The sequence below is a fragment of the Rhamphochromis sp. 'chilingali' genome, assembly GCF_963969265.1.
Source record: "Rhamphochromis sp. 'chilingali' genome assembly, chromosome: 7".
NCBI classification, from domain to species: Eukaryota; Metazoa; Chordata; class Actinopteri; order Cichliformes; family Cichlidae; genus Rhamphochromis; species Rhamphochromis sp. 'chilingali'.
The window spans coordinates 5616158-5625440 of NC_137934.1; the positions used below are offsets into that span (position 1 = coordinate 5616158).

Sequence of the window (9283 nt, forward strand, 5' to 3'; positions counted from 1 at the left end):
AGATATGAATTTTGGGTCATATCGCCCAGCCCTAGTGTGTCATACAATAGTCAAGGGTGAAAATGAAGTTTAGTTTCCAGATTTTTTTCTTGCTGTGTCTCATTATGCCAGCAGGTGGCAGTAAGTTAGTCGAGTCGTCTGTGTTGCTGCTCCGTCCACGCGCAGAATCATGTCAGGAAAAGTCGGGAGAAAGCGCCAGAGTCCAATTTGGGATTACTTTGAATATGACTGTGTTTTGGATAAAGCAATTGTCTTGTAGTGGAAAAAGACAATTTATGAGGGACATTTCTAAAGGGAAAAAAAATGCACTTGAAAAGCTCACACAAGAAGGCTAACCTAGCTTACCTTGAGAAGGTAAGGGAGCACACTCAACCCTCATCCCCAGAAAACAGAAGCTAACCCCAGGCAAGGCAGCGTGATGCATCCCGAGACAACAGGACTGGGATATCTACATAACTGTGTGAGTCAATTGCCTTCAAAAAGTTTATCAATTCACTTGAACCAAAATTACGAACACCCGGTGCTGCAAGAGTTAATAGTCTCATTGGGGCCAAGATATACATTTTATAGTTGCCTGGTATCAATGGTTGTTCATCTGCCTTTATTTATTTATTTATTTATTTATAGAACCTAGAACCCATAGGTGGGAATGTGAGTTGTCTGTCTCTGCGTGTTAGCCCTGCGACAGACAGGCGACCTGTCCAGGGTGCAGGGTATGGTAGCTGGAATAGCAACATACCCAAGGATAAGCAAAAGAGCATGACTGATATGATGAAACTGGGATTTTAATTATTGCAAACACAACTAAAACTATAACTGAAACTAATCAAAACTAAACTGAACTCTAGTGGGATGCTAAATGCAGAGATTTATATTTACAGTATAATACTGCATGTACGGGTAACTGTGTTGTGAACTGTAACTGAATATTAGAGAATCTCAGAGAAATTAAATGTATTTATTTTTTGAATTTATCAATCATAAAACCGTCTGTTTTGAAGGCCTGTTACGATAGCGACTTTTTGTTGGTCGGTATATTGCCCCATAAACAATTGCGACAAGTTATGTCATTGTCATTTTAAGACCATTTTATGTCTTTGAATGTATAATCATAATATAACACCATAATAATGCAAGATCTACACACTTTCAATTGACAAACCAACATCTAATTCTTAAAGTATTTAGATCATTGAAATTAGGAATCAAAATATTAGATACCTTAAAAACTTGAATAAATAGTAAATTTTCTAACAAATAGAAAACAATGTTATTTAATGTTATTGTTTTGTTATCATTATATTTTATTTTTGTAAATATAATGGCGGATAAATTACATCATCAACAATTATTGAGGTCATGTACATGTATTGTGTGTTAAGTCGATATATCGATTATTGTGATAGGCCTACTGTTTTGGTATCATAACGAGCTTGTCAAACATGCATGACCACTAAACAATGTCTAAGCAGTAGTATTGGTCTGAATGACAACAAACATAACTAGTGTTTTGGAAAATCTGTTAGAAAACAGTTATTTCAATAATTATGATTAGCATGTGACACAGACACCGCATAAAAAACTACAACAACAAATACTTACTTTAGGAGGATGGGGGAGGGCAGCATGAGGTTGAGACTTTGACATCTGTAAAAAACAAATTCATGTATTACAAACAAATCACTTAAAAATACATTAATGTGGCAGACTGTTCCCTGTTCAGATGCAGTGTATAAGTACAATCAGGGCTGTCACAACAATGGGGTGGGGCCAAGTGGCTGCAACCCTAGGTACAATGTGCAGGTATATATAATTACATATAATATATGTGAATAAAGCAAGAATCTGTTTAGGTTAGTCACTGTGCTGACTGATGCTTGCTAGGTTTATATGATTGCAAACTGCACAAAAACAACAACAGCAACAACATTAATGACAATGACAAACAAAATTACTTACATTTATGTAAATCTCACATTAGGAAGATCTGCATTCGATTTCATGGGCTGAAATAAATAGGCAGAAACATTACTGCTAAAAAAATAAAAAACAAAAACTCTAAAAAGCCTAAAAATGACTTAAAAAGCAAGGAAATGTGGAACATTGTAATTAGCGAACATTAATAAAGCATAACTGTTCTTTGTTTCTAACCTTGGTAAGTACTCTGTAGCCAGAAGGAGAGGTAGGATTTCTGTGAAAGCCAAATTAAATGTGAATAGGCTTTGATAGTTATTGAGAAGGCAGAATAATAAGAAAAGGCAAAAGTACGTCACAATATAATTAATTAAGTTACATATTTTGATTACCAAATTATGGAAGCATGGAGCTGCCACCCAGGCAAAAGAAAAATAGAGCTGTATCACGTTATGACGTGAAATGTTTATTGTTCTAACATTATGCTTTTCATGTTTGTATAATATAATATCACGTTATTATAATATACATAATTGTCACGTTCGCACAATATTGTACGGACGTGATAATTATGTACATTTTTCGTACAATGTTGTTCAAACATGTTGTTCAAACATGATAGTATATTGTTAGAACGATAAACTTTTCACGTTATAACGTGATATACTTATATTTCTCTTTTGCCTGGGTGGCAGCTCTACGCTTCCGTTCCAAATACACGAGAATAAAGTAATATTATATGGGAAAAGGCACCTGCTAGCTTGATGATGGAGGCTTCTTAGACTGGCCACCCGCCTTGGCTTCTTGTCGCCACTCCACGAAATAAAGGTCCGTTTCCTCCATGCCGGCTAATTATTCATCCTCATTAAAATCTCGTATATGTTCAGTTGGCAGAATTGAGAATTTTACATCTTCCAACCACTTAATTAACGCGAACATAATCGGCTTGTTTCTTCCCGTCTCCTGTATCCGGCAGTTCCTCTCGCTGTCAGATTTCGCGCCTCAGAGACGTCGTTATTTTTCAAAAAAAAAAAAGAAGAAGAAAGAAAGAAACAGTAACAACTACTAAAGAGAGTTTTTGCACGTTCATTGCACATTTGTGGGAATGTTTAAATATTTAATTTTTATTAATTACTTTTCATTATATCTTTATTTTTTAAACCACCGTGGCAATGCGCATGCGCATACACTCCTGCACGCAAAGGGCTTTGGAGTTGACGTAATGTCGCAATGCATTGTGGGAGCGCAGCACCATCTTGGCAGGTCACGAATCAAAACAAGATTGCTACGAACCATTCTGAAACGTAGCTCAAAAGAAAATGACGGTATAGAGACAGATTCTGTCCAGATGCAAAGAGACGGTACTTGATTGTTGAAATGTGGACCCGTATGAAATATAGCCGTGGAGTAGAAACCCTGAAGACCAAACCGCTATTGACTTAGCATGATCTACTCTCATACCTTGTCTGTGGAGTCAGAGCATACACGGCGCACCAATTTCGCAATTATAAATCTCTGGAGGCGCACATCCAATTCACCAAGGACTGGGTACAAGATTTGGCTATTTTTAAGCCTCCACGTTGTGAGTACGCCGTCATTCAAGCAAAGGTAAGTCAGCTTGAGTACTGCGAGTAAAATGCGTTTGATTCCCCCCAGCATTCAAATTAGTGCTAGCAAAAATTCATTCGTGAGGGGGAAATTACAGTGAGAACATGTAGAGGCTCTGTTAGAGGGATAACATAGTGAGTTCAGTGCATTGATGTGACATTGTCCTGAAGGATTTAGTTATTCTTTATGGTTAAAGAAATTGCCCTAATTAATTCATATTTATTATAAATAATCCTAATTACACATCTTGCTTCCTTGTTTGTGTCCTGTGTCACTAAAAATACATTCTGTTTTAGTTTTATACATTGATTAATGACCTGCAGAATCTGCTTGTCATATTAGGTGTCCATAGTTGTCACTTAAAGTCGAACTTTATGTTTTCTCCCTCTTGAAAGTGATTACATCCTTGCATTACATACTTTAGGTTCATTTTTTGCTGATAGGTTTCTAAAAAGAAACATGCAGATTTAGAATATAACATGCAGCGTTCTATAGATGGATACATAAAAACACTTTATTTGTTACATTTATGATAAATGGATTTGAAAGTAAATAAAACACATTTGTGTCGGACTTGGCTTATTAAAGTTCTTGTCTTTAAATGAACTTTGTCTGTGTGTGTTTTAGGTCCTGCACTCTTAAAGACTGAATTGCAGCATTGCAGCCACAGGTCATTGTGAGCATCACAGGGAAGGTTGAAGCCGCCCACTGCAGCTGTATGGCTAGAGTCGTGGAGACTTGCAGCCATGTCACTGCTCTTCTGTTTAATGTAGAAGCAACAGTGAGGATCTGTGGCACAAGGACTGTTACAGATGAACCTGCATACTGGGTTTTGCTGGGTAATATGACCAAGATACAGCCAGAGGTTGGCCATAAGATAGACTTCTCCTCTTCAGCTGCCCAAAAAAAAGGTTCTTGATCAAAACATAAACAGACCATTCGTTGTGACAGGTAAAAGAAGCCATCCTCAAAAAAGAAAAGTTCCACCTGCTACTGTGGAGGAGTTGGATCAACTGATGGGACAATATTTTTCCAAGCATAGTTCTGTTCTGAATAACCCATAATGTTTTAATTTAGGGGGCCATGTAAATACTTTGCATTTACTGAATATGTACTTACTAAATACCACTGTTCAAAAGTTGAATAAAGAAACAAAGAAATGTTTGCCTATTTTTAATTAAAAGCACTTTGTCGAACATCACATCAGTTACAATGTAGAAAAAATGTTATGTATAGTTTACAAATGACAAAATGTTCACATAAAATCATGACAGCATTTGTATAATATCACCCACTACTAGCATTCTGTAATTTACTGTCTCTTTTGAAAACTTATCACTACATAAACAGCACAAGACTTAAAAGTATTTAACAAGAGCATTTTTCCCTGGTTTTACTACCACACTGGGGCACATGTTCACCAAAACGCAGCAAACCTTTGCCATCTTATCCAGGAAGGTCACCTTTTTACCCTCACATGGAAGAAGTAATCTGATTGGCATGGTGGTATGTAGCATGTAGTTTGAAGCAGGGATTTCGTAGTGCCCCATGTGTAGTGTTGGAACCCAGTCAGGATTTGTTTCATTCATTTCATAGGCTGGTTTGTTGCAATAATGCCAAATAATTAGCAACTCTATAAATAGAAGGTAGTTCTGCATGTTTGTTCTAAGTTTGTGCTATTGAAAATAAAATTAACAGGCTATAAATAATAATATGAACTTATTTAGAACTTACCTGAATGAAAATACTGGAGCACACCAACAGATATCTGTGGCTGGTAGAGAACTGAATATCAGCTCGTCTCGCAGCTGCTATCCAGGCTAGACGCCTTCTTTTGGTAACATCCAACACATAAGCTCCCTCATGATGTTTCCAGGTGAGGAAACAATGAAAAGAGAGCCTGTTTTCAAGCTTATTCCTTTGTCGGTAGTGCAATCTAACATTACAACCGACCACACAGCAAGCATTTGTTTGGCCTGCTAATATGGCGCCTTGACCAAAAATCCTGGCTACGCCCCATCCCGTAAGATCACGCTCCAGAGCCCTATTAACGTACGGATCTAGAAAGAAGACGCTGCATTTTTAACTCTGAGGGAGATGGAGAATGAGCCTATTTCCAAAACAGTGGAGTGTGTTCCTTTAAGTACTAAATTGTATATATTGTCAAAAACTAAAGTGTACATAGCAGTTGTTGTATCTTGTTTACTGTATCACTGACAGATAATTTCAAAGTCAATGAACGCTACATTATAGTGAGATATTGTGTAATGTGAAATACTGTAAGCAAATGAATAAACAACCTAATTCGTGATAGACCTTTGACTCTGTTTTGTTTGAATCCAACTGTTTTTTGCAGATGTGCATAAAACATGTTACTTTTAGTATTGTTATCATTATCATTATTATTGCACTAAATATATTTTAAATAAAGGATACTTTGATATACATTCTACTGTAAGGTTGGAAATGTATTTTCTTCACCCTAAAATATGTTTTGAAATGTATTTTGGTTTGAAAGAAATATATTTTCAATTTCAAAAATATATTTTTTTGGAGCATCACAAATACAAAATATATTTACCATATATTTGAAATATATTTTGGCCAGGAAAAATGTATTTTTTTACCGTATGGGGAGGATCTATCGGTTTTGTGAGGAAAGAAAAGATAAGGTAAGTGTGTTAGCCTAACTATTAGCCTAAAAATCCGTCATCAGTATTATATGAATCATGATAAAACACACCTACCATGTTTTGGGTTCCTGCAACTGGTCCGTCGGGTTATTGACCTACACTCACCCCCCCACCCCCTCGAAACGCCTTCGAAGCTTATGTCTTCTGTGTTGTGAGATGTGATGATTCATGTGCTATGTGCTGAGGTGTTTTTTTCTCTGTTCTCAAATTGATCTTCCTGTTGGAGCTCAGTCTGGGGGAAGTTCTTTTTTTCTCCTCGTCTTTCCTCATGTTGTGCATTTTCTGTGGTTTTGGTTCGGGTTGCTGCTCGTGTGGTCACCCGGCCAGTGCTACCTAGCCTGACCTGTCTCCCCCAATGTGATGTTTGTGTATTTTATGTATGGTCGGCGAGGTATCATCTATCTTGGGGAAAAATAAAGTTTTTTTGACTTTGACTTGACTTTGTCTCCCCAGAAACACTTCCCTTGTGTTTTTTCCTATTTCCGTTGTCATTTTTCCTTTTTCTGTTCTGTTTTGTGTGCTTTTGCAGTGTTTTTATTATTGCTGTGTTTTCTTAAGTTGCAGTCTGTTTGGCCTCTCAGGGCCACCGTACATATGAAATGTTTGATATAAAATCCACTGTGGATGTGTACAGAAGTAAAACCACAAAAGTGTATCCTAGTATAACCAATCATGGAATGAACTGTACCTGTGTATATGACTGGACATTTCAAGAAAGCTGGTAGCCAAACAGCTGTGACTATTCAGTCACATGATACATGAATAAAGGGGATAATGGCATCTCTTGTAAGCATGAAATACAGCTCAACAACAGGACAACAGGAATAGAAATGATGAATAACTGCAAAAAAATTATAAGCATTAAAAAAATGATATATGGAATAAGATGTAACGATTCCTTTTTTCTTCCTCACCCCCAGCCGGTGGCCACACATGGCTTCCCCTCCATGTGCTTGGTTTTGCTGGAAGTTTCTTGCTGTTAAAGCGAGTTTTTACCCTCCACAAATCACAGTGTTTGATTTAAAATAACACTAAACAAGTTATAATGCAGCAACTAGAAGTAAATGTAGAAACAGTGTATCTGAAATAAGGCACATTGGTTGTTATGTTTATTAGATACACTTTTAAATACAAAATATCTTTTAATATTATTTAATATAATATTATTCTACTAGTTCATGAGGGCAAGTGATTGAGTTTTATCTATTCAACCTTCAGCAAACTCTTCCTCAGCCAGCATCATGGGGCTAAAAAAAAGAATTAATAATGAGTAAGTAATAATTCATTAATTATCTAAAACATTACACAATTATAAAGCCTAATGAGGATATACGTATAATTACTGTCTATTATGATTGGCATGATTATGGTCTATTATGATTATGGTCTGTAGAGATGTGGCATGACGACACTCACTTGAGGGACTCGAAGCCGAGTGTTTTCAATTACTTTATTTATATCTCGATCCACTGCCTGCATGTGTGGAGACGGGCAAAGGCAACCGTTGCTTATTTGGCCCCACCTGAGAGATCCCACCAAGCTAAAAACACGCAATTAATAAATTTACATATTAATTAAAGCAGCATAAACGGATTGACAGACACCTCAGCCAATATAGGTGGCTTGGATGTTAGGAACCACATCAAGTGAGCTGTGGAAATTGTGCTCTTCTTCACTCCCATGTGTGCACAGCATCATTCAACATGAACAGCAAGAGTGGTTACCACCTACTGTCATATCAGCAACGAATGAAAGAAAACTCTTGGAACACACAGGGCGACATGGCTGTCGTCTGTAAAACCAGCCGACGAGGACAGAAATATAAGAGGTCGGAGGGGGAGAAAAAGCGAATGGTTGAACACGTGGCAAGCTGAAAAATGAACAAGCCAGAGTCACAACAGCGTGAACCCAGAGGAAGTTATGGGAGCGGCAGGCAGATCAGCAGCTTTCCCCCTGTGGCAGATTACACAGAATACACACAATGAGAGACAGGAATATGGCAGCGGCTCACTTTTTCTTCCCTAATTATCAGACGCCATATTGGCTCTCTTCAGGAAGAGAGAAGGTAATTTTGTTTCTGAGTCCTTTTGGGAAATTAATTCATTTTACTAAAGTGACTTGGTAATTACAGTGACATCAAGGTTAATTGCCAAATCTGTATTGCTTTGGTGCCGTCAACGTCAAAGAAATCTGTTCTCTAAACATTCACCAGTAGACAACAGGCCACATAATGAACACAGACATGGACGCGCACATGCCCCAGTTGGGGTGTTTGTCCTTTTTTGTGTGTGTGTGGACAAGAGCTTTCAGTAGCGCACGATCAAACAAGCAGAATAAATAAAAAATGTATTATGAAGGTTTAAAGACATTTCGTGGCTGGAAGGAAACAGTAAAAAGGTCAAAAAAATTGAATAATACCATTTAATACCCATTTTTAGATCTTAGCACATACGTGATGGGCCGCGTCCATTATCGCTTTAAAGAAGCGTTTGTTTTAGTAATGAATCCTTTATCAGCTGATTACAAGCCACTCTCCGATGACAAGCTTTGTCCGCGGCTTACTGTTTGCTGACGTTGGCCATAAATTTGCAGTGGAAAAGTTTATTAGCAAAACAAGGCAAAGTCATCAGGGTGAAACCTCGGTAATCAGTATTACAAAGTAGAATTCATTTCTTCTCCTGAGACCGAATCAACAATAAAAGATCGTCCTCATTAACGGACCAGAATAAGGTGCCAACCGTGGCTGTTATGAAATATGTTTATTGAAAGTTGTGCAAAGAAACCCCAAAGTACAGCAAGCTCCACAAATATAAGTGCTGATTTGCAATCTTCTTACCCTTTTTATCCTTGAATAATTTGAATGAAGTTTATTTTGCCTAATGCCGGTGCCCCTGCGCTACAGCATCCTCATCTACATACACTTTGATGTCGCCTTTAATGTTGTGTGGAGGTTCTCTGACTTGTTTCTGTTCTGCCCATTTCACTCTTGACTCTGGCATATGCTTGCGTAAAATAAAAGTAAAAACAAATCTATGAATTTATCCTCATGTGCATTTTTTCAGGCACAC

At 37.4% G+C, this 9283-nt stretch overlaps 2 long non-coding RNA genes across 2 annotated transcripts; one reads left to right on the forward strand and one right to left on the reverse strand.

Annotated features, from left to right (window-relative positions):
* Positions 1-856: 856 nt before the first annotated feature.
* LOC308399508 lies at positions 857-2882 on the reverse strand. Its single transcript, XR_013972187.1, has 4 exons — positions 2668-2882; positions 2152-2191; positions 1960-2006; positions 857-1647 (listed from the first exon to the last, which is right to left on the reverse strand). It is a non-coding gene; the product is annotated as an uncharacterized lncRNA (long non-coding RNA).
* A 102-nt stretch (positions 2883-2984) lies between these two features.
* On the forward strand, positions 2985-4682 carry LOC308399754. The gene is made up of 2 exons (XR_013972249.1): positions 2985-3522; positions 4150-4682. It is a non-coding gene; the product is annotated as an uncharacterized lncRNA (long non-coding RNA).
* Positions 4683-9283: the final 4601 nt, after the last annotated feature.